Raw genomic sequence first — 26835 nt, forward strand, 5'->3', positions numbered from 1 at the left:
TAGAAATCAGTTTGAGTCTAGCTAGGTTTAGCTTTTCAAAAATACCACCAAGGGAACAAAGCAAATTTGATGATAAAAGTAAATTGGAAAGTTGTTTAAAATTGCATGCCCTATCTGAATCATGAAAGTTTAGTTTTGACTTTACTGTCCCTTTAATTCAAGCCTTAAATAATAGCAAACCAACACTTAGACCCATATATAAGTTTCAGACACAGAGTAGAAAAACCATTAAACTATTTGTCCCCAGGGATGCTCTGCATGACATCAAACACAGATTCGCTGTCCGGAATGTTAACGTTCTGACTGTTTATAGGTTAGTTATTTTAGAAATGTCATTGAGACCTGTAAAGTAAGGACTGTCTGTGTCAGCTAGATGGATATAGAGAAGCGCCTGTCTAAAATAGCAGCCGCTGGGGAGAATGGAACTCTAGAAGCAACAATAATTTGAGAACATCCATATCTGAGAGTGAGACTCTGGTGCAGCATAATAGCTCTGGTTTGTAAAGTCCTGGTTACTGCGTTATTAGGGTGATATAGACCTTACATTATGGGGATGCAAGCAAAGGTGGCTAAAAAGCTAAATATCATGGGGAAATTTACTGATGGGGCATTTTTACATTTCATTAAATACATTAAAGGACCATTAAACACAGTAGAGTTGCATAGTCAATAAATGCATTATAAAAAGACAATGCAATAGATTTTTTTTTCTGACAAAATTCAAAGTTATTTCCATTTTTCCTTTCCCCTGCATCATGTGACAGCCATCAGCAAATCACAAAATGTATATACTGTGCATTATTGCACATGCTCAGTAACACATGATGTGAGGAACAGGGCTATCAGTGCTATAATGGAAAATGGTTAAAAAAGTTCATCCTTTTACTAAATTTTACTAAATTAAATAAGGTTTTATTACCAAATGGCTGAATTGTGAGCTGATGTACTTAATGCTATAGATGAATTATTGGAGATATGGCAATACTGGAGGGTACTGATGTGTATGGGCTGCTTTGGGATAATTTGACCTTCAATTTTTTTTCCTTTTGGGGGACTTATTGTGGTATCTACTAAAGTGTCTTTATAATAGGGGCCCAACCTTTATTTAAAGGGACAGTAGACACCTTGTAACTACAACTGTTTTCTTTGAATATATTTATATATCAGTAGAGTCTAAATGTTATCAGAACTAATTAACACCTTGGGCCTGATTCTCTAAAACTCTCTGCTCAGATGAGATGATGTAAAATAATTCTCCAGCACTGCAAGATCTCTCACAAGATTCTAGAAAGGGAACGTTCCCTGCGTTTCTGTGTGTAAAGGAGAAACAAGCTCAGTACCACGGCACTGCATGACATGAGAGTTTTGTTACATTTACACGTTGGGCTTTGTATTTTACTACTGATCCATTTTATTTTCAAGTTCTGAGTGATCACATACTAAGCAATAACACTATTTTCATACTGGATAAAAGTTTGGATCAGATTTGAGAGGGAATGTCACCCATACAATGCATGGATATTGTTGACTTTAATTATCAGAATCCTAATGACCATGGATTTTGCACTATATTTCTGCAATAAAATGGACACATTGAATTAAACACAAAAGGTGTTGATAAAGTGCATAACCTTTTCAACACGTTTGAAAGTATTCCAAGATGATTTGGAATAATATGGGCACGGATGCCATTTTAGATGCAACATAGCAGATGACGTTGGAAAAAGATAGAGGTCCACCAAGTTCAACCTATATAGATCCTACTTAAAGGGACACTCAAGTCAAATTAAACTTTCCTGATTCGAATAGAGAATGCAATTTTAAACAACTTGCCAATTTACTTCTATTAACAAAATGTACCCAGTCTTTTTTTAGGGCTGTACTGGGCATAAAAAGCAGCCTTGGAAAATTTGGAGACCAGCCCTATTTTCTGTTAAAGGGAAAGTCAAGTCCAAAAAAACTTTCCAATTTACTTTTATCACCAATTTTGCTTTATTCTCTTGGTATTCTTAGTTGAAAGCTAAACCTAGTTCATTTGCTAATTTCTTAGACCTTGAAGACTGCCTCTAATATGAATGCATTTTGACCACTAGAGGGAATTAGTTCATGTGTTTCATATAAATAACATTGAGCTCATGCACGTGAAGTTACCCTGGAGTGAGCACTAATTGGCTAAAATATAAGTCTGTCAAAACAACTGAAACAAGGTGGCAGTTTGCAGAGGCTTAGATAGAAGGTAATAACAGAGGTATAAAGTGCATTTCTATAACAGTGTTGGTTATATGAAACAAAAGTTAAGAAGCAGCGGTCGTAAGACCACTGCTCCTTAACTCATCTGCCACCTCTGAGGTGGCGGACAGCATTCATCCCGGTCAGATACGATCTGGATGATTGACACTCCCTGCGAATGTGCAAGGGGTGGCATTTCACAAGCATTTCACCAGCTGTCGGCATTTAGCGATGTCGGGCGGACATGATCCTCTACAGCAGATCATGTCTGCCCGACAATTAAAGGGACAGTGAACACCAGAATTTGTGTTGTTTAAAAAGGTAGATAATCCCTTTATTACCCATTCCCCAATTTTGCATAACCAACACAGTTATATTAATATACTTTTTATCTCTGTGATTAACTTGTATCTAAGCCTCTGCAAACTGCCCCCTTATTTCAGTTCTTTTGACAGACTTGCATTTTTAGCCAATCATTGCTGACTCCTAGGAGCTTCACGTGCCTGAGCTCAATGTTATCTATATGAAACACATGAACTAACGCCCTCTAGTTGTGAAAAACTGTCACAATGCTTTCAGATTAGAGGCGGCCTTCAAGGTCTAAGAACTTATTATTATTATTATCAGGTATTTGTAGAGCGCCAACAGATTCCGCAGCGCTGTAAACATAGTCGGTGTACAGGATAGCTTTTGTAGGGGTCAAGTGGGTAGAGGGCCCTGCCGAGAGTTTCACTGTTGTAGTCGGCTCTTATGAAGTGATCTGTAAACAGCTGGGCCCATAGGCTTACATTCTAAGGGGTTCAAGGGGAAATCAATGGAATTAGGAAAGGTTAGTGTTGGTTGTATGCATCCCTGAATAGTAGAGTTTTTAGGGAGAGCTTGAAGCTGTTAAAACAAGGGGATAGTCTTATGGAGCGAGGCAGGGAGTTCCACAAGATGGGGGCCAGTCTGGAGAAGTCCTGTAAACGGGGATGTGAGGAAGTAACAAGAGAGGAGGAGATCCTGAGCTGATCGAAGGGGACAGGAGGAAGAGTATCTAGAGACAAGTTCTGAGATGTAGGGGGAGCAGTGCAGTTGAGAGCTTTATATGTCAGGGTGAGGATTTTATGTACTCAGCATATTAACCTCCTAGATTTAGCTTTCAACTAAGAATACCAAGAAACAAAGCAAAATTGGTAATAAAAGTAAATTGGAAAGTTGTTTAAAAATACATACCCTATTTAAATCATGAAAGTTTTTTTTTTACTTTACTGTCCCTTTAATAAATCTACCCCTATATGCAATCCTATTGTCTTTTGTCATGTATTTGTTGAATATGCAAAACCACTGTATTTACTGATTCTTTAATTTGCCATAGAGAATCTGCCATTGGAACTTTCATAACATTACTACAATTAGAAAGCTGACCCATTTAAAATACCCTGATATGTTGCTTCTAGTCAGAAATGTACCTAAGCAATTTTTTAAATGTATATAAGGTATTGGCATCACTTAGGTAATGAGTTCCACAATTTCATTGGTCTTACAGTGAAAAAACATTTACGTTACAGGAGATTAAAGGGATTTCATGATTCAAATAGGGCATGCAATTTTAAACAACTTTCCTATTTATCTTTATCACCAATTTTGCTTTGTTCTCTTGGTATTCTTAGTTGCAAGCCAGGGGCGTATTTAGGTTTTGTGCTGCCCTAGGCACTCAAAATTCTGCTGCACCCCACCCCACCCCAGGTTTAGGGCCTTTTTTTAGACATAATATTTTTGGGGCAGGGTGTAAAAAATTAAAAAAATATATTTTTAAGTAGATGTTCACTAGGGCTTGCATTCACTCTGGTCACACACACGGACACACACACATATATATATATATATTAAGACATTATTTTGCAAGTCAGATGATTAAAGTGTTTATATCAGCAAAAAAATATCATTCACTGTATGATAGTTTGTCAGTAGGTAGTTGTTTAACCTTAAACATCTTCTTTGGTGATTTAAGCAAAATATCTGCTTGGATAAATATGTAATGAATATACAAACTGACCTTTAAAAGTACTTAAAAAATACAACAGTAGTTATGATAGGTTTAGGGATTGTATCCTAGGGGATAAAGTCACATGATACAATCATAATAAAGTATAAACTTGTATTGTTTCTGAATGTATTAAATGCATACAACATATTTTCAGTTGTGTTTTAAGTCACATAGTTCTATAGATTCAGCAATAAATACTTAATCTTTGCATGTATCACAGATAGACAAACATTAAATGTACAAGTATTTAGTGACTAATCCGTTTAAGTATTTTAATGCCTAATGAAGATGTATTGAAGGGAGAAAGGCATATGCTGTTTCACAGTGGTCACGGTGTAGTGCACACTGCACTGTGTAGTCTGTGTGAGTCTCAATCACGCGGTGGAGCCAGGAAGAATATTGCATTCCCTCTCAGTCCAGGCCAGGCTGTGCAAGTGAGCTCCGCCTCCACTGTGACCACGTCATGCGCACCCACATACAATCCCATAGGATAGCAATAGCTGGGCCAGCCATTTAAGTCATTAGTAATTGGTTGATTTAGCCACCCGGCCCTGAGTTCAGTAGAGTGGGCCTTAATATGCCCCTGTTGCAAGCTAAACCTAGGAGGTTCATAAGCTAATTTCTTAGACCTTGAAGGCTGCCTCTAAACTCAATATATTTTGACAGTTTCACCACTAGAGGGCGTTAGTTCATGTGTTTCATATAGATAACATTAAGCTCACGCACGTGAATTTACAGAGGAGTGAGCACTAATTGGCTAAAATGCAATAGTAATAAGATAGTATGTAAAGTAGTACTAATGGTAAGTACCTATAGGTGCCAAATATTTTTGTAATCAACAAGCACCTGTTAGGGGGCAATATAGCTTTAAAGAGACTCATAGAACAATTAGTTACAAAGTCTGTAACAAAAAAGAGTGCTTTACCCCTACAATTACTGTATATAGGAAAAATTCTCACTGAATAATACAGGAACGATTTTTAACCATTCATTCTTTTTCTTTATTGGTTTAACTATTCAATCATACACGTTTAAAAACACTTAAAGTAAACCTAAAACCTAAAAAATAATGTTATATAATTCTGCACATAGTGCAGAATTATATAACATTATATTAGCAGCAGCTTTATAAAACCTAATATTCCCTGTGAATTTTTATAAAAAGAGTTTTTCAGACCCGCTCTCTGTGCTCTTTTGAGCGGGTCTGTTTTTATCACAGAGCGCATCTGGCCAACTTTCTAGTCACAGCCCGGCCCGACCGCGCTATTATACTCAATGCAGCTCGCTCCTGCTCTGTCTGACAGCGTGAGCGAGCTGCACTGAGTATAATGACACGGTCGGGCTGCTGTTAATATAATGTTATATAATTCTGCACTATGTGCAGAATTATATAACATTATTTTTTAGGTTTACTGGCCCTTTAAGTGTTTTTAAATGTGTATGATTGAATAGTTAAACCAATAAAGAAAAAGAATGATTGGTTAAATAATTCCTCTGATAATCATGTATCTAGATGTTAAACATTGTACTTGATTTGTATAATATCAAGCAGTCAGAAACAATATCTTTTGTAGCCGGCTATTAATAAATTCAGAAATAATGCTGTAACAAGAGGACCTGTTAATATGTGGGATGTCAGATTATGAGATTAAAGATATCTAGCTAATACTCTATCTGTAATTATAAAGTCTTTGCTTGCACAGTCAACTTTAGCACAGCTGCTCAGTGTAATAGATTCTGTCTGCTTAAACTCTCTAGATATCAATATATAGCATAGGTATATGAATAATACCTCTGAGAATCATGTTTCTAGATGTGAAACATTGCACTTTGTTTGTATAATATCAAGCAGTTAGATACAAACGGCTAGCTTACGAGTTGTTGATTAGGTTAAAAAAGCAGCTTTAAGAGGTTCTAACGCTGCTTTTTAACGCCCGCTGGTATTACGAGTCTTGCAGGTACAGGTGTACCGCTCACTTTTTTGGCCAGACTTGTAAATACCGCAAATACACTTACGTAAATTTAGTATCCTCTTTTTTCAATGGGACTTGCATAGCGCCGGTATTACGAGTCTGACAAAAAGTGAGTGGTAGACCCTCTCCTGTCAAGAATGGTACTGCATTTTAAAGTCAGTAGTTAAGAGTTTTACACTACAACGCCGTAGCATAAAACTCTTAACTAAAGTGCTAAAAAGTACACTAACACCCATAAACTACCTATTAACCCCTAAACCGAGCCCCCCCCCCCACAACGCAAACACTAAAATAAAATTTTAAACCCCTAATCTGCCGAACCGGACATCGCCGCCACTAGAATAAATATATTAACCCCTAAACCGCCGCACTCCTGCATCGCAAACACTGGATAAATATTATTAACTAATCTGCCTTCCCTAACATCGCCGACACCTACTTACATTTATTAACCCCTAATCTGCCGCCCCAACGTCATCACCCTAACCCTAAGTCTAACCCTAACCCTAACACCCCCTAACAAATATAATTTAAATAAATCTAAATAAATATAACTATCATTAACTAAATTATTCCTATTTAAAACTAAATACTTACCTGTAAAATAAACCCTAAGCTAGCTACAATATAACTAATAGTTACATTGTAGCTATCTTAGGGTTTATTTTTATTTTACAGGCAAGTTTGTATTTATTTTAACTAGGTACAATAGTTACTAAATAGTTATTAACTATTTAATAACTACCTAGTTAAAATAAAGACAAATTTACCTGTAAAATAAAACCTATCCTAAATTATACTAACACCTAACACTACACTATAATTAAATTAATTCCCTAAATTAAATACAATTAAATAAAATTAGCTGAAGTACAAAAACAAACAAACACTAAATTACAGAAAATAATAAACAAATTACAAGATTTTTAAACTAATTACACCTAATCTAACCCCCCTAACAAAATAAAAAAGCCCCCCAAAATAAAAAAAAGCCCTATCCTACACTAAATTACAAATAGCCCTTAAAAGTGCCTTTTGTGGGGCATTGCCCCAAAGTAATAAGCTCTTTTACCTGCAAAAAAAATTACAAATCCCACCCAACATTAAAACCCACCACCCACACAACCAACCCTAATCTAAAACCCACCCAATACCCTCTTAAAAAAACCTAACACTAAACCCTTGAAGATCACCTTACCGGGAGAAGTCTTCATCCAACCGGGCCGAAGTCCTCAATGAAGCCGGGAGAAGTCTTTATCCAGACGGCATCTTCTATCTTCATCCATCCGACGCAGAGCGGGTCCATCTTCAAGACATCCGACGTGGAGCATCCTCTTCATCCGACGACTCTTCTGGATTCTATCAGCCAATCGGAATTAAGGTAGAAAAAATCCTATTGTCTGATGCAATCAGCCAATAGGATTGAGCTTGCATTCTATTGGCTGATCCAATCAGCCAATAGAATGCCAGCTCAATCCTACTGGCTGATTGGATCAGCCAATAGGATTGAACTTCAATCCTATTGGCTGATTGCATCAGCCAATAGGATTGTTTCTACCTTAATTCCAATTGGCTGATAGAGTTCTATCAGCCAATCGGAATTAAAGGGACGCCATCTTGGATGACGTCATTTAAAGGAACCTTCATTCTTCAGTTGGACTTCAATGGAAGAGGATGCTCCACCTCGGATGTCTTGAAGATGGAGCTGCTCCGTGCCGGATGGATGAAGATAGAAGATGCCACCTGGATGAAGACTTCTGCCCGTCTGGAGGACCTTTTCTGGCCGGCTTGGATGAAGACTTCTGCCTGTCTGGAGGACCACTTCGCCCGGCTTCGTTGAGGACTTCGGCCCAGCTGGATGAAGACTTTTCAAGGTAGGGTGATCTTCAAGGGGTTAGTGTTAGGTTTTATTAAGGGGGGATTGGGTGGGTTTTAGAGTAGGGTTGGGTGTGTGGGTGGTGGGTTTTAATGTTGGGGGGAATTTGTAATTTTTTTACAGGTAAAAGAGCTGATTACTTTGGGGCAATGCCCCACAAAAGGCACTTTTAAGGGCTATTTGTAATTTAGTATAGGGTTGGGCTTTTTATTATTTTGGGGGGCTTTTTTATTTTATTAGGGGGATTAGAGTAGGTGTAATTAGTTTAAAAAACTTGTAATTATTTTATTATTTTATGTAATTTAGTGTTTGTTTTTTTCGTATTTTAGATAATTGTTTTTAATTGTATTTAATTGTATTAATTTAGTTTAGGTAATTAATTTAATTATAGTGTAGTGTTAGGTGTAATTGTAACTTAGGTTAGGATTTATTTTACAGGTAAAGTTGTCTTTATTTTAACTAGGTAGTTATTAAATAGTTAATAACTGTTTAATAACTATTCTACCTAGTTAAAATAAATACAAAGTTGCCTGTAAAATAAAAATAAATCCTAAGCTAGCTACAATGTAACTATTAGTTATATTGTAGCTATCTTATGGTTTATTTTATAGGTAAGTATTTAGTTTTAAATAGGAATAATTTAATTAATGTTAGTTATTTTATTTAGATTTATTTAAATTCTATTTCAGTTAGGGGGGTTAGGGTTAGACTTAGGTTTAGGGGTTAATACATTTAATATTGTTGCGGCGACATTGTGGACGGCAGATTAGGGGTTAATAAATATAATGTAGGGTTCGGCGATGTTGGGGGCAGCAGATTAGGGGTTAATAAGTATAATGTAGGTGGCGGCGGTGTCCGGAGCGACAAATTAGGGGTTAATAATGTTATGCAGGTGTTGGCGATGTCGGGGGCGGCAGATTAGGGGTTAATAAGTGTAAGATTAGGGGTGTTTAGACTCAGGGTTCATGTTAGGGTGTTAGGTGTAGACATAAATGTATTTTCCCCATAGGAATCAATAGGGCTGCGTTAGGAGCTTTACACTGCTTTTTACCTACACTGCTAACGTAAGCAGCGCTGGTATTGAGGTGAGATGTGGAGCTAAATTTTGCTCTACGCTCACTTTTTTGCGGCTAACGCCGGGTTTGTAAAAACCCGTAATAACAGCGTTGTCTGTAGGTGAGCGGTGAGGGAAAACTGCTTGTTGGCACCGCACAGCCTTACAGACAAAACTCGTAATCTAGGCGTGTGGTTTTATTTTACGGGTAAGTATTTAGTTTTAAATAGGAATTATTTAGTTAATGATATTAATTTTTATTTAGATTTATTTTAATTATATTAAAGTTAGTGGGTGTTAGGGTTAGATTTAGGGTTAGGTTTAGGGGCGAATAACTTTATTATAGTTGCAGCGATGTTAGGGACAGCAGATTAGGGGTTAATAACACTAACGTAGGTTGCGGCGATGTTAGGGACAGCAGATTAGGGGTTAATAATATTTAACTAGTGTTTACGATGCGGGAGTGCAGCGGTTTAGGGGTTAATATGTTTTATTTTTGTGTTTGGATGCGGGAGGGCCTCGGTTTAGGGGTCAATAGGTAGATTATGGGTGTTAGTGTACTTTTTAGCACTTTAGTTATGAGTTTTATGTTACGGCTTTGTAACATAAAACACATAACTACTGACTTTCAGCTTACGGTATGGATCTTGACGGTATTGTCTGTACCGCTCACTTACTTTTTGTCCGGAAAGGCAAACTCGTAATACCGGTGCTGTGGAAGTCCCATTGAAAAAGGACTTTTTGAAAGCTGCGGTAGTTACGTTGCGTTACGGCCAAAAAGGTGTGCGGTACAGAAATACCTGCAAGACTCGTAATACCAGCGGTAGTGAAAATGAGCCATAACAATGCTTTTTTACCACAAAACTCATAATCTAGCTGCTAGTTAGCCAATCACAAGAGACAAATGTGTGCAGGCACCAATCAGCAACTAGCTCCCACTAGTGTAGGATATGTGCGTATTCTTTTTTTAACAAGGGATACCAAGAGAACGAAGCACATTTGAAAATAGAAGTGAATTTAAAAGTGTCTTAAAATTACATGCTCTATCTGAATCCTGCAAATGTAGTTTTGATTTTCATTTCCCTTTAAGTATGTTTACCTAGATCCCTTTGTTGTGATCAGTCAGAGGCCATAAATATGAGAGCTCTTGCACTGATCTAAGAAATCAGTGTATAATATAGATAGGTCAGGCAAACTGCAGCACACTTAAAGGGACATGAAAATCAAAATTATTCTTTCATGATCCAAACAGAGCATACAATTAAAAAAAAAACATTTCTAGTTTATATTTTCATTTTCATATTTGCTTTGGTCTCATTGTATTCTTTGTTAAAGAGATACCTAGATAGCATGATCATGCCTGCAGCACAACATGGAAGGAAAAACTGCTGCCATATAGTGCTCTTGCAAATGTATAACATTCTTGCAAAACTGCTGCCATATAGAGTTGCAGACACGTGCACGCTCCTGAGCTCACCTCCCTGCTTTTCAGCAATGGATGTGGTTATTAATTTAAAATATTTTTACTTTATACTAAATATAATTCTAATTTAGAACTAAATCTCTATGGTAAAACCACTAAACCAATACAAGTAAGTTGTGAAATAAACTCTATGAGAGGGTCTCCATTGTTTCCAAACAGTTTATTTGGAATCAATATATGTTAATAATAAGATAAATATTTACAGGTATATATACACATCTATTTTACAGCAAAACAGTCCAAATATTTAAGACAGGGCAACTTTACTACAATACTACAATTTTTGCAACACTGCTAAAATAATCACAGGATTTTATCCAAGGAATATACTTAGCCACATTCTCCAGTGTGTCCACCATCAGCCATCTTTTCAGCAGGAACAAGATAAGAAAGAGAGGCAGAGGTTTTAGTGTTAACGTATTTTATACCCCAATTCAATAGGGAGTGGTTTATCAAATGCCACTCAAAGGCTATTGGGAGTGTCCTACTTAGCAGTGGCGTCACTAGGGTTGGTGTCACCCGGTGCGGTAAGTTATGGTGTCACCCCCCCCCCCCCAGAAAGCAGACACACACAAAAACACAGGCAAACACACATACAAACACTCAGACACACTTAAAACATACTCAGATGCACACACAAACACTCGGAAACACACTCAGACACACACACAAAAACACACACACAAAAACACTGAGACACACACACACACACAAAAACTCAGACACACACATACAAAATATGTAAACTGCACTGCATTAATTATAAAGCTCATGCCTAGAGCTGCTCCCTGGCTCAGCAGAGCATCAAATGAAAGATAAACAGAGCACTCTAAAAATAAATCACTAAAGAAAAGTTTTAGGTGCAAACTATGAAAATTCTGCTCTCTGACTCTGTTCCAACTCTGTCAGTGCACAGCCCCGGGCCGCGTGCCTACCGCTTCTTATGGCCAATCACCTCTGCACTCTGCCCACCCCCAGACCCCCGCCCGCCCTCCTACCTGTTCAGTGTGCACTTAGTGTACCATAACCGTAATGGTCTGGTGGGCATCATACGTGGCTCCTTCACTTTAAAGACAGTGTCAAACAGTCATGCGGTCAGGTGCCAGGCATCCCCTCATGATTTGCCAGTTCCCGTTTAGAGAGACAGCACAGCAGTGAGTGACTCCACTGCTCCACATGTCACTGAGCAGTGAGCACAGATAGGCAGGCAGGTTTAGGCTAGCAGCGCAACTTTGCAAGCCCCACGGCATGCCCACAACATTCATAGCGAAAATGGGCAGGGGAGAAGCAAAGTACAAACAAGCAAAAGCAGCCGGGAAACTATTTGTTGAAATTGCAGCACTGGCTCAAGGGGCAAAAAAATTGTGTGTCTACATCTTCCCCAGTCCCACCAATGTTCACAAATGCCAGCCCCTCTAATTAAAAAAAATCCATGCATCTCAACATTGTATTTCTTTGAATTTCAATAAAATTTAAAAAAAAAAAAATTTTTTTTTTTTGGTGTCACCCCCTGGTGGGTGTCACCTGGGTGCGGCCCGCCCCCCCCCCCCTAGTGACGCCACTGCTACTTAGACAGACACTAGGCCAAAGAACTACTTGAATATTCAATTTTAAAACCAGCTATGTGAATTGCCAGGTATAAAATTTGTGAGCTATATTTTAATATTCCAGTGATAAAATGTCACCACAATGGATACCAAGAGAACAATGAAATAATAGATGTAATTTGAAATTACATGCTTAAAATTGTATGTTCTATCAGAATAATGAAATAAAAATGTGGGGTTTATGCATCTTTAAATGTACATTTGACTACCCACGTTGTTCTCCCTCTCTGGCACATCTTGATCAATTAGTAGTATATTCACAGAGATATTGCAAAATTCACTTGTTCCATTTTTATTTTTATGATCCTTATTGATTGCCAATTTGCCATTCTTAACCTGCAACTATTTTTAGTCGTTTGCATAAGTGGCAACAATGTTTACTTCATTTGGTTTAACATAGTAACTATAATGTATCTGTTTGCATATTACAAATCCACACTTAAATGTATCAACCAATCAGGGACTTTCACATATTGTACATACTTTACCCCATCCATAGTTATTCATCACTGTTTGAGAAAGCTCCAGCGGTCCGTAACGAAATGCGTTTTATTTGTTTTAACAAACTTAAAGAAACATTAAACACTTTGAGATGATAATATAAAATAAAAAAATGTATATATGTGTGTATATATATATATATATATATATATATATATATATATATATATATATATATATATATATATATATATATATATATATATATATATATATATATATATATATATATATAAAAGCACCTCTGCAATATACTTTCATTATTTATTTTGTCCACCTTTCCTGTAATTCCATTCTGAAATTGTTTGCTTTTCAGTTCATGTTGCAAATAAAGTGCAGTGCCCTGTTATTTTCCACACAGTCATTGACTCTAGTGACCTATTTATGACTGTTCCTATTTGGCCAGAGCAGAGAAGGTAACCTAAGTTACAACATGGCAGCTCACATTGTTTTATAGACCTTAAAACTTTACACTTATTTTGTCAACATTTAAAAAATATAGTTCAAATCTTTTTATTGTAAAGAATTATATCGTACTTAACAAAATACAGCAACATATATATCAATATACATAATTATCGAGAATAACATTCAGATCTATGACATAAGTTACAACGATATAGATCCCCATATTTCAAATTAAAGAAAATAAACAGGGTATTATTACAAATACACTATAACATTACAACAAGTGTCATGTCTTCTAGTATAAAACCTGAATATGATGCACGGTCACCAAAACCAATATGTAATAGTTCTCCACCAGTATCATTTTAATTTGATAATAACTTCTATTCTTTTCATAGCGAAGGGGTCCCTGGCCCATACGTAGAATTATACATGTGATTTATAGGCTTTTAACATAATCATCCCACAATGCTTGCAACATTTGGAAGCTGTCCAATTTACCATTTTTGTATGCAGCATACTCCTCCAGCCCGAGCAGCTCTGTTACTTTATCTCTCCACATTTTCATAGATGGGATGGCTTTAGACTTCCACATTTTTGCAATAAGTATTTTAACACTATTGTTAAAAATTCGGAATAAGGGTAGTAGATATTTGGAGGGCAATGTTACAGGTTTATTTAACAGCCAGACCTGTGGGTCTGGGGGGATATTTGTCTGAAAGATCCGCTCAACCTCCTCAATAACCTCATACCAGTAATGATTAATTAGTGAACACCACCACCACATGTGCCCCATTCCACTCCCCACATCACCAGCATTTATTATTAGTTTTGGGGTATAAATGATGTAAGCTTCTGGGGGTTAAGTACCAGCAATGTAATATCTTATAATTGATTTCCTGAATAATTGCTGAAGTTGATGATTTTTTGGTGTTGGAAAACATATACATTGCCGTTTGTGGAAGGATTATTGTGCCTAATTCTCTTTCCCATGTTTCTAAGGCGCGGGGAGGTTACCTGGGAGAGGGTGTGTTAAGGTTTTATATATTACAGATAGATAGTATAGCTTTTCTATATTTGTAGGAGGGCGGGTGAGGTTGTTGCTATGTTCATGAGTTGTGATATAGTTGTGTAGTCTCCTATAGGAGAACCAATTCCCAGCCCATTCAAATCCCTTCTCTAGTAGTTGATCTTGTGTGCTTATGGTATCGTTTGTGGTTATGTGGTGGACAAGAATGTCCCCATTAATAGTGTCTAGTAGTTGGCGTTGTCTAAAGGAAGTTATCGAGAAGTCTGGATTGTGTATTAAAGAAGTCAAGGGGCCCGGTATAGAGGACAAACAAGGGTAACGGCTATAGGCTCTCATCCATTGGGAAACCGCCTCTCTCGTAATAGGGTTAAAAATCGCTTTGGCCTTATCAGGCAGGTCAGGTCTCCAGCAGAGGCTGGCCAATGGAACCTTTGATCCTATATTCTCCTCCAGTCTAACCCATCTCTTCTGTTCCCCTCCCACCCTCCAGTCTAGTATCCCCTGCAAGAATATTGAAACGTTAAAAAAATACATCTGCATGTTATTTTCAGACTAATCTTTTCTTTGAATGCATCATTCTATCTAGCATTTATTTAGTGTTAAATATCCCTTTAAGTTACAAACTCTACATCAAGTTCCCCACACTCCCACAGATAACAGCCTGATTAATAGCAGTATCGCTGATCTGCATAACTCCAATTGGAAGGATTCTGTCAACAGTGAGCGGACTGTTTGTGAGTGACTGAGTTTGAACAACTTTACTTTATGCTTGTTTGAGGATATTGTATGTCCTCGTGTGTATCTAGTAGGTTTTTATTGCGTATGAAGCGTGTAAATAAATGAGTTGTAATTTTAACGTGAGTCAATGCTCTGTGCATCTCTATTTTTTTTATAATTAATAGAAATTGCCTTTGGGCTTCTTATTTATTTATAAAATATTTTACCAGGAAGGATACATTGAGATTTCTCCCGTTTTCAAGTATGTCCTGGGTCTACAAAACATTGCATTGATACAATAGGGTACAATAATACTAAAACAATATTAATACCTAACATATGCAGAATTTAACATAGAACAGGTAGGAAATATAAAATCAACCATGGCAGGTGCATTATGTTTTGAGATATGCAGAGAGGGATCTCTTAAAGGATTTTAGACTTGGGGAAGGTTTTAAAGTGTGCGGGAGGTCATTCCATAATTGTAGTGCTCTGTAGGAAAAGGAGGATCGAGCTGCTTTCTTTTTGTATTGAGGCAGGCTAAATAATGTACTGCTACTGGATCTGAGGTTATGGGAGGTGGGAACAGCCGGGGAGAGCATTCTGCTCAGGTAGGGTGGGAGCTTCCCAGAAAGGCTCTTAAACACAAGGCAGGAAAGATGGAGGGTGCATTTGGATTCCAGTGACAGCCAGTTTAGTTCTTTTAGCATGTCACAATGGTGGGTCCTATAGTTACATTGTAGCACAAATCGGCAGAACGAGTTATACAGTGTATTAAGTTTATTAAGGTGAGTTTGCGGTGCAGGTGCATATACTACATCTCCATAATCCATGATTGGCATCAGCATTTGCTGTACAATCTTTTCCTTTACTGTAGGGCTGAGGCAGGATTTGTTTCTGTACAGGGCACCTAGTTTTGGATAGAGTTTAGATGCAAGTTTTTCTATGTGGAGGCCAAAAGATAGATTGGGGTCTAACAACATACCCAAGTATTTGAAAGAGTGGACTGCGGTCAGTGTGCCATTTGATTTTGTTTTAATGCATAGATGGGACTTTTGTAGTTTGCGTAATTTAGGTACCATTCCAAAGATCATGGTGACAGTTTTGTCAGTGTTTAGGAAGAGTTTGTTTTTTGAGATCCACTTTTCTACCTCTGTGAACTGGTCTTGGAGCACTGCCTCAAGTTTCGGCAGATCAGGGTTGTTTGCATAGATTACCGTGTCGTCTGCGTACATGTGTACAGTTGAGGTTTTGCAGACATTTGGCAGATCATTTATAAATAATGTGAATAGTAGGGGGCCGAGAATGGAACCTTGGGGAACACCACACGTGACTGGGAGAGGGAGGGAGTCACTGTCTGAAATGGAGACATGCTGTGATCGATCCGATACGTATGATTGAAACCAGGTTGGCGGATGATCACCAATACCTGAGTTTTTTAGTTTGAGCAGTAATATGTCGTGGTCTACTGTGTCAAAGGCCTTTGCAAAATCAAGAAAAATAGCTCCAGTTAGGTCTTTTGTTCCATACCAGTTTGGATGTCGTTGCAAACTTTTAGGAGGGCAGTTGTAGTGGAGTGATTCGTGTGAAAACCGGATTGAACAGGGGTCATATAGCTAGATTGTTGGTAATACTCACATAGTTGCGTATGGACGCATTTTTCTAAGATTTTTGACAATACTGGGAGCAATGATATTGGGCGATAGTTAGTAACCATGGTTAACTCACCACTTTTATGGATAGGCACTACTCTTGCAGTCTTCCAAAGTTTGGGTATGTATCCAGACACCAAGGATTCGTTAATTAAGGTTGTGACAGGTTTAGCAATTGCTGACGCGCTGAGCTTCAACAGCATTGGTGGGATTTGATCAGGCCCAGACTGGTTTTTCATTTTTAGATTATTATGTTTCGTAACGACATTGATGGGTACAGGTCTAAAATTGAACTTATCTATATTTGGTCTTTGTATATTTAGTGGTGCCTTATCCACATTTGTAGTTTCAGGATGCGTGTCATTTATTAGTTTGTCAATCAGGGTGGTGGAGCATCCAACAAAATAATTTTTAAAGGCATTTGCTACTTCTAAGGGAAGTTGCAGGGTTTGGTAATCCACTTTGACAGTGGAGGGTTGGGAGTGGATTGGGGAAGTGTGTAAGTTATTTATGACTTTCCAAAACTTTCTAGGGTTTGATATGTTATTTTTCAGATTTTCACAGAAATATTGGGCCTTGGCCAATTTTGTTTTTTTTTAGTGCATATATTTCGCCATTTTCTATATACACAGTGATCGTTCATAGAGCTAGTATGCTTGAACTTTGACCACAATGAATACCAAAATTGGTACATTTGAATGAGGTCAACTGTGATCTAATTCATATGCGCTCCTTTTACTCTCACCTTACGCAGCGGGGCATGCAAATTCTAAACTTGTAGGAGTTCGGACTGAAGGAATTCAACTGCAGAGTCTAAATCTGGAATTAGGTTTAATCTGTGCCAGGGGAGGTTCTTGATGTCATTTAGAAATGATTGAAGATTAAATTTTTTGAAGGACCTGGTGATTTTAACCTTGGGGGAGGATTTCGTAGCCCTTATTCGCGCACGCAGTATACTAAGCAGTGGTCAATGAAACTGTTAGGGAGAACACCTGCCTCCTGGATTCGGTCAGGGGAAGTGGAGAGAATCCAATCGAGGAGGGTGTGGTTATGGTTTTTAATGTTTATGCGAGTTGGGGAGGAGATTAATTGCGTTAACGGCAAAGTCTTAAATGGTGAGCAATAACTATTGTTTTTAGGATTCAGCCAATCAATATTGAAATCTCCAAAGACCAAAATTTCACTTTTTGGGGTTTGAGCTATGGTTTCACTAAGGAGATGGGCTATGTCAGAAAGGGAATGTACAGGGGAGCTAGGTGGATGGTAGATTCCTGCAACAATGATTGATTTACTGCACGGGATCTCAATTGTGCCAGAAATGAAATCAAAGGTGGCAGGAGAGCTAGGTTTTTGTAAGGGGGGACCTTATGGAATTGTCAACATAAATTACAATGCCGCCTCCTCTTTTTGCTCTGTCAATTCTATGGCATGAATACCCATGTATAGCAATGGCAGAGTCAGGTATTTTTGTGGTTAGCCAGGATTCAGATATCACAATGATTTTGGGATTGTAATGTGAACACCAAGCTTGCAGTGCATCGATTTTTGGTAGTAAGCTGTGGATGTTACAGTGCACAAAGGAGAGGCCTTTTTAGCTGGAAGGCTAGGAATGGAATTCGTTGGGGGACCAGGGTTAGACTCTACATCATTTGCAAGAGCAAGTAACATAAGGAATAGGAATTTGGACATCATTTTTGATTGGCCATAAAGGGAATTGGATACTTTATAATTTTGTGAGGTGGGGGTAGGGGGACTGTTTTTTATAACTCTCCACCAGCATTCGGCAGATAAGTTATGGCGACAGAGCAAGCCATGGTGTATGATAATTTGTTTTCCAGTTTGAGGTGTGTGCCGTAGTGATGTGAGCAAAATTTGAGGGAGAAAAGGGTTATTACGAATAACAGTATTGTCATATTTGGATTCATGTTAGAGGTATAAGGCGTGTAGATGAAAACAAAAAAAAATAGTAAAAAAAAAACCGAAGTATATAATATTGAGGTGTAATATATAGCTACTTGTAGGTAGAGAGGGTATGTATTATATAGGGTTAAGTGAATGGAATGATGTGCTGATCAGTGATTGCACATGTCATTTCAGGAGAATGAAAGTTGTGTGGGAGACTATCTATAAATGAGCAAATGAGCTTGGGGTGGGTGGGGTGAGGGGCAGGGTGGGAGGGAAATCGTTTTCCAGAAGTCTACCTGTTGCTTGCAAATGGCAGTTTTAACAGCTGAGTGAAAATCCTTGTATCTTGGAAGGCTACCTGAGAAGCTGCAATGTCCAGACTCTTACCTGAAATGTGCACACAACTGGAAATCTACCTTACTTCCCCATTGTGGTTCTAACATAGCACTGGGGTGTTGTGACTGCAATACATATACCATATTGGCATGCCTGGAATCTCCTATGGACTTCCTATATTTTCTCATATCACAATTGTGACTGCTAACAGCATACAGTGCCATTATAAGGCACTTCTAATACATTTATTTGTAGGTTTACTTTAGGGGTTACTAGCAGAGCTTATACCACTTTTTGCTGTTTTTGTTACATCTTGACGAATAAAGACAGTCAAATTCAAAATAGTACATTATAGCTGGCTGTAATAATCTATAGTGATGTTAATATTGAATCTAGTTAAACTGCACTACATCCACCTAGGAAATTAAAGTATTTTCAAAATGTCAGTGATTAAATGTGTTAATTTAATTCTGAATCAGACTAAACAAGGGATGAACACATTTGGCACACATTTCTCTATAATAATTATGTCAAATAATAATTAAAATTGAAGCTCTGCATAAACTCTCACAGGGTCCATCTGACTGAATTCACAGTATAAAGATTTTCCTGCAATAAAAAGAACAGTTTGAGGGTTAAAGAGCCGTACTTTTCTGGGCTCAAAAACTATTTGCTGGACAAAACCCACAAGTTCTTGTTACTGGAACCTATGTTTAGTGTTGTTAATCAATTCACAAAAAAACTTCTCAAACGTTGCTCTTGACGACAACCTACCCCAACTGCATAGATCTCAGTTTTGTATTTTGAAGCTTAAATGGACATGATACCCAAAAGGTGATGCAGCATAGCTGTAAAAAGCTTACTAGAAAATATCACCTGAACATCTCTATGTAAAAATATGTTACCTTCATTTTTCTAAATATTCACCCCACTGACTTTAAGCAGCCAGTCAGGATGCTTGTCCCAGGACTTGCTAGGGAGTGTGCAGCTGTCATGTGGAAGCACAGTCATGCTATTTTCCTATTCAGTTTAAGTAAGTTCTATACAATCTCATGAGATTTCAGTGAACTCTCATGAGATCACAGGAAAGTATTACCTCAGCATTGCTGATGCTGATTGGCTATTGTTTTTTTTTTTGTTTTTGTTTTTTCAACTTTGGCAGCTGAGGTATAACTGTTTACATAGCACTTACCCTGGTGAGCTGAATACATTTTAAGGTAAAAGATCTTCCTTTTTTTCATAGAGATGTTCAGGTGATATTTTCTTGTCATCTTTTTCAAGTTATGCTGCATCACTTTGAAGTCATTTAGCATATGAGTATTATCTCCCTTTAAAGGGACAGTAAATACTTTGAGACTAATATAAAACGCTTAATTATTTATAGTAAAACAACTTTGCAATATATTTTTATTAATTTTTCACCTTTTCCTGTATTTTAAAGGGACAGTATAACACCTTGTAATTACATGATATTTTTATTGTATTGCTATAGAATAACTTATTAAACAAGTCTAAACATTTTTAAAACAAATTAACATTTTACTAAAATTGTTTTTTAATAACCAAACTCCACCCACCATTTGCCTTATTTGGAGGAGCCAATCTGGGCTTTAGTCTGCAGACAACAAGGCTAGTCAATGTCATTATATTAGAATAAATTGCACTGCTTTGCGTTTTTTAATCATTTAACACTAATCAGGGACATATATGTAGCAAGGTTAGCCTTGATAAGTGATCAGGGTGAATTTCAAGTTAGGAGAGTCAGAGCTAAAGAAAGATACCAAGAGAACAAAGCAAACTTGATAACAAACGTATATTGGAAAGTTGTTTAAAATAGAATGCTCTATCCGAATCATAAAAGTTTAATTTTGACTTTACTGTCCCTTTAAGCGCAAACCAAAATATTGATTTCAAATGCAGAACTAAATAAAGAACTTCACTACTTGAGAATTTTTTGAACTTACTGGCTTAGAGATACGCATTTAATGACATGAATTTTGCTTGAGCGACAAGAAATAACGTTGGACTTGTAATATTAGAACAAAAATGGAAGCAGTATGAATTGCGCTCAAGCAATGTTAATGCATAATAGAATTAACTGTTTTAGATCCACTTTTAACCTGGCCCATAGCAAGCTAGGATATTTAATTAATATACTAAATGCTGTAACAAATTAGAACATCTCAAGCTTCAATTTTGCTGAAAACGGTAATGGGACAAATTAATACAGTTTAGTGTTTTGAAGTTGTGTCTATTGAAGTCTCAATAGACTTCAATATAATTTGTTTCAATTTGTTTCAGCATAATTCAGGTTTCAATATCATTTCTATGCAGATGACACTCAAATATACATCTCTGCACCAGACCTATCTCCTTCCTTGCTAACCCGTGTCACCAACTGTCCTCACATCTCTTCATGGATGTCCTCTCACTACCTTAAGCTAAATCTCTCCAAAACTGAGCTCCTTATTTCCCCCTTTCTTCTAAAATCTCCACCCTCTGTCTCTATAACTGTTGACAACTCCATCATTACACTACCCCGCATGCCAGATGTCTTTTGGTCACACTTGACTCAGATCTTTCTTTCACTTCTCACATTCAGGCTTTGGCTAAATCCTGCTGCTTCCAGCTTAAAAACATCTCTAAAATTAGACATTTCCTTACACAAGACACAACTAAGATTGTAATCCACTCTCTCATCCTTTCCCGCCTTGACTATTGCAGCTCCATCCTCTCTGGTCTCCCTAACTACCATATAGCTCCTTTTACAATCCATAATGAATGCATCTGCCAGGCTCATCTTCCTTATACATCGCTCTTCATCTGCTGCACCTCTCTGCCAATCCGTTCATTGGCTTCCTCTTTCCTCCAGGATTAAATACAAAATTCTGACTCTGACATACAAAGCCCTCAACTGCACTGCCCCTCTCTATATCTCAGACCTTGTCTCCAGATACGATCCTTTCTGTCCCCTTCGCTCTGCTCATGACCTCCTACTCAACTCCTCTCTTGTTACCTCCTCACATTCCCATTTACAGGACTTCTCCAGACTGGCTCCCATCTTGTGGAACTCTCTGCCTCACTCCACAAGACTCTCTCCTAGTTTTGAAAGCTTCATGCACTCCCTAAAGACTCTTCTGTTCAGGGATGCATAAAACCTACAGTACACTAACCTTTCCTAATAACAGTTTCTCTCCTCCATTGCTATCCACCATGAACCCCCTTAGAATGTAAGCATAAGACTACAACAGTGCTACTCTAGGCAGGTCCCTCTAACCATGTGATCCCTATAATTCCTATCTTGTATACCGGCTATGTTTATAGCGCTGCGGAATCTGTTGGCGCTCTACAAATAACTTATAATAATAAATGAAGTCCATAATTCGGGGTCAACTGTCCCATGACTCAATGGAACATGTTAGTTAATTTAGCATGATTTAAATAATTTACGCCTAGATCATGAGTTTGGCGTTAGCCTTAAAAAGCAGCTTTGAGAGGTCCCAACGCTGCTTTTTAACGCCCGCTGTTATTACGAGTCCGGCAGGTACAAGTGTACCGCTCACTTTTATTCCGCGACTTGAGGCTACCGTAAATCCCCTTACGTCAATTGCGTATCCTATCTTTTTAATGGGATTTGTCTAACACTGGTATTACGAGTCTTGGAAGAAGTGAGCGGTAGACCCGCTCCTGTCAAGACTGCTACTGCATTTAAAAGTCAGTAGTTAAGAGTTTTATGGGCTAACGCTGGAACATAAAGCTCTTAACTACAGTGCTACAAAGTACACTAACACCCATAACCTACCTATTAACCCCTAAACCGAGGGCCCCCCACATCGCAAACACTATAATACATTTTTTAACCCCTAATCTGCCGACCGGACATCGCCACCACCAACATTATACCTATGAACCCCTAATCTGCTGCCCCTAACATCGCCGACACCTACATTATATTTATTAACCCCTAATCTGCCACCCCCAACGTCGCCGCAACCTACCTACAATTATTAACCCCTAATCTGCCGACCGGACATCGCCACCACTTTAATAAATGTATTAACCCCTAAATCACTGCACTCCCGCTTCGCAAACACTAGTTAAATTTTATTAACCCCTAATCTGTCGCCTACACCTACCTACAATTATTAACCCCTAATCTTCCGACCCCAACGTCACCGCTACTATAATAAAGTTATTAACCCCTAAACCTAAGTCTAACCCTAACACTAACCCCCCTCACTTAAATATAATTTAAATTAAATTAAACTAAATTAATTTAACATAATTAAATAAATGAATCCTATTTAAAACTAAATACTTACCGATTAAAATAAACATTAAGCTAGCTACAATATAACTTATAGTTACATTGTAGCTAGATTAGGATTTATTTTTATTTTACAGGCAACTTTGTATTTATTTTAACTAGCTACAATAGTTATTAAATAGTTATTAACTATTTAATAACTAACTAGCTAAAATAAGTACAAAATTACCTGTAAAATAAATCCTAACCTAAGTTACAATTACACCTAACTCTACACTATCATTAAACTAATTACCTAAACTACCTACAATTAATTACAATTAAATTAAATAAACTAAATTACAAAAAAAAACCCCACTAAATTACTGAAAAAAAAAGAATTACAAGATTTTTAATCTAATTACACCTAATCTAATCCCCCTAATAAAAAATAAATAAAAATAATAAAATTTCCCTACCCTATACTAAATTACAAATAGCCCTAAAAAGGGCCTTTTGCGGGGCATTTCCCCAAAGTAATCAGCTCTTTTACCTGTAAAAGATTGGAACAGCCAATAGAATGCGAGGTCAATGCTATTGGCTGATTGGATCAGCCAATCGGATTGAACTTCAATCCGATTGGCTGATTACATCAGCCAATAGGATTTTCCTACCTTAATTCCAATTGGTTGATATGATTCTATCAGCCAATCGGAATTCAAGGGACGCCATCTTGGATGACGTCATTTAAAGGAACCTTCATTCTTCGTTAGAACTTCGTTTGAAAAGGATGGCTCCGCGTCGGCTGGATTGAAGATGGACCCGCTCCGCTCAGGAAGGATGAAAATACAAGATGCCGCCTGGATGAAGACTTCTGCCATCTGGAGGACATCTTCTGCCCCGATCGGATGAAGACTTCAGACCCTCTGGAGGACCACTTGTGCCCGGCTGGGTGAAGACGGCTCAAGGTAAGGTAATCTTCAGGGGTTAGTGTTAGTTTTTTTTAAGGGGGGATTGGGTGGGTTTTAGAGTAGGGGTGTGTGGGTGGTGGGTTGTAATGTTGGGGGGGTATTGTATTCTTTTTTTTACAGGTAAAAGAGCTGATTACTTTTTGGCAATGCCCCGCAAAAGGCCCTTTTAAGGGCTATTTGTAATTTAGGTAGGGAAATTTTATTATTTTGGGGGGCTTTTTTCTTTTATTAGGGGGATTAGATTAGGTGTAATTAGTTTAAAATTCTTGTAATTCTTTTTTTTTTTCTGTAATTTAGTGGTTTTATTTTTCGTAATTTAGTTTATTTCATTTAATTGTAATTAATTGTAGGTAGTTTAGGTAATTAGTTTAAAGATAGTGTAGTGTTAGGTGTAATTGTAATTTAGGTTAGGATTTATTTTACAGGTAATTTTGTACTTTTTTTAGCTAGGTAGTTATTAAATAGTTAATAACTATTGTACCTAGTTAAAATAAATACAAAGTTGCCTGTAAAATAAATATAAATCCTAAGATATCTACAATGTAACTATTAGTTATATTGTAGCTAGCTTAGGGTTTATTTTATAGGTAAGTATTTAGTTTTAAATAGGATTAATTTATTTAACCCCTTAATGACCACAGCACTTTTCCATTTTCTGTCCGTTTGGGACCAAGGCTATGTTTACATTTCTGCGGTGTTTGTGTTTAGCTGTAATTTTCCTCTTACTAATTTACTGTACCCACATATATTATATACCGTTTTTCTCGCCATTAAATGGACTTTCTAAAGATATCATTATTTTCATCATATCTTATAATTTACTATAAAAAAAATTATAAAATATGAGGAAAAAATGGAAAAAAACACACTTTTTCGAACTTTGACCCCCAAAATCTGTTACACATCTACAACCACCAAAAAACACCTATGCTAAATAGTTTCTAAATTTTGTCCTGAGTTTAGAAATACCCAATGTTTACATCTTCTTTTCTTTTTTTGTAAGTTATAGGGCCATAAATACAAGTAGCACTTTGCTATTTCCAAACCATTATTTTTCAAAATTAGCGCTAGTTACATTAGAACACTAATATCTTTCAGGAATCTCTGAATATCCATTGACATGTATATATTTTTTTTTAGTAGACATCCCAAAGTATTGATCTAGGCCCATTTTGGTATATTTCATGCCACCATTTCACTGCCAAATGCGATCAAATGCAAAAAATCGTTCACTTTTTCACTAATTTTTTCACAAACTTTTGGTTTCTCACTGAAATTATTTACAAACAGCTTCTGCAATTATGGCTTAAATGGTTGTAAATTCTTCTCTGGGATCCCCTTTGTTCAGAAATAGCATACATATATGGCTTTGGCATTGCTTTTTAGCAATTAGAAGGCTGCTAAATGCCACTGCGCACTACACGTGTATTATGCCCAGCAGTGAAGGGGTTAATTAGGGAGCATGTAGGGAGCTTTTAGAGGTAATTTTAGCTTTAGTGTAGTGTAGTACACAACCCCAAGTATTGATCTAGGCCAATTTTGGTAAATTTCATGCCACCATTTCACTGCCAAATGCGATCAAATTAAAAAAAAACGTTACATTTTTCACAATTTTAGGTTTCTCACTGAAATCATTTACAAAGAGCTTGTGCAATTATGGCACAAATGGTTGTAAATGCTTCTCTGGGATCCCCTTTGTTCAGAAATAGCAGACATATATGGCTTTGGCATTGCGTTTTGGTAATTAGAAGGCCGCTAAATGCCACTGCGCACCACACGTGTATTATGCCCAGCAGTGAAGGGGTTAATTCTGTAGCTTGTAGGGTTAATTTTCGCTTTAGTGTAGTGTAGTAGACAACCCAAAGTATTGATCTAGGCCCATTTTGATATATTTCATGCCACCATTTCACCGCCAAATGCGATCAAATTAAAAAAAAACGTTCCCTATTTCACAAACTTTTTCACAAACTTTAGTTTTCTCACTGAAATTATTTACAAACAGCTTGTGCAATTATGGCACAAATGGTTGTAAATGCTTCTCTGGGATTCCCTTTGTTCAGAAATAGCAGACATATATGTCTTTGGCGTTGCTTTTTGGTAATTAGAAGGCCGCCAAATGCCGCTGCGCATCACACGTGTATTATGGCTAGCAGTGATGGGGTTAAATATGTAGCTTGTAGGGAGCTTGCAGGGTTAATTTTAGCTTTAGTGTAGAGCTCAGCCTCCCACCTGAAACATCAGACCCCCTGATCCCTTCCAAACAGCTCTCTTCCCTCCCCCACCCCACAATTGTCCCTGCCATCTTAAGTACTGGCAGAAACTCTGCCAGTACTAAAATAAAAGCTATATTTGTTTTTTTTTTGTTTTTTTTCTTAGCATATTTACATATGCTACTGTGTAGGATCCCCCCTTAGCCCCCAACCTCACTGATCCCCCACCAAACAGATCTCTAACCCTCCCCCTCTGCCTTAATGGGCGCCATCTTGGGTACTGGCAGTACCCAGTTTAGTAAAAAAAGTGCTTTTTTTATTTAATTGCCCTTTTCTGTAGTGTAGCTTCCCCCCCCCCCCGATCAACCCCCCACCCCTTCCAGATCCCTTAGATGATTTATTTATTTTTTTTATATGTTTTTTTTTACTTTTATCAACCTTTATTTTTCTGCAGTGTAGCGGTTCCCTCCCGCTCCCGCCCCGTGCATGCACCCGCCCGCCGCCCCCCGTGCGCGCTCCCGTCTGTCCCGCCCCCGATGCCGCCCCCTCCACTTCATTCGGCACATCGATGGCCGCCCACCCGCCTCCCAGACTTGCTCCCACCCACC

General features: G+C 37.6%; 1 protein-coding gene across 1 annotated transcript in view; it reads left to right on the forward strand.

The window, feature by feature from the left end:
- The first annotated feature begins 419 nt into the window (after nucleotides 1-419).
- Nucleotides 420-26835, forward strand: part of LOC128658112 (translation initiation factor IF-2-like) — a 194467-nt gene continuing 168051 nt past the window's right edge. Inside the window, exon 1 of the mRNA XM_053712608.1 lies at nucleotides 420-496. The gene's annotated coding sequence lies outside the window, so the exon portion shown is untranslated. The remainder of the gene's footprint in view (nucleotides 497-26835) is intronic.

This window comes from Bombina bombina, chromosome 4 (genome assembly GCF_027579735.1).
Source record: "Bombina bombina isolate aBomBom1 chromosome 4, aBomBom1.pri, whole genome shotgun sequence".
NCBI lineage: Eukaryota > Metazoa > Chordata > Amphibia > Anura > Bombinatoridae > Bombina > Bombina bombina.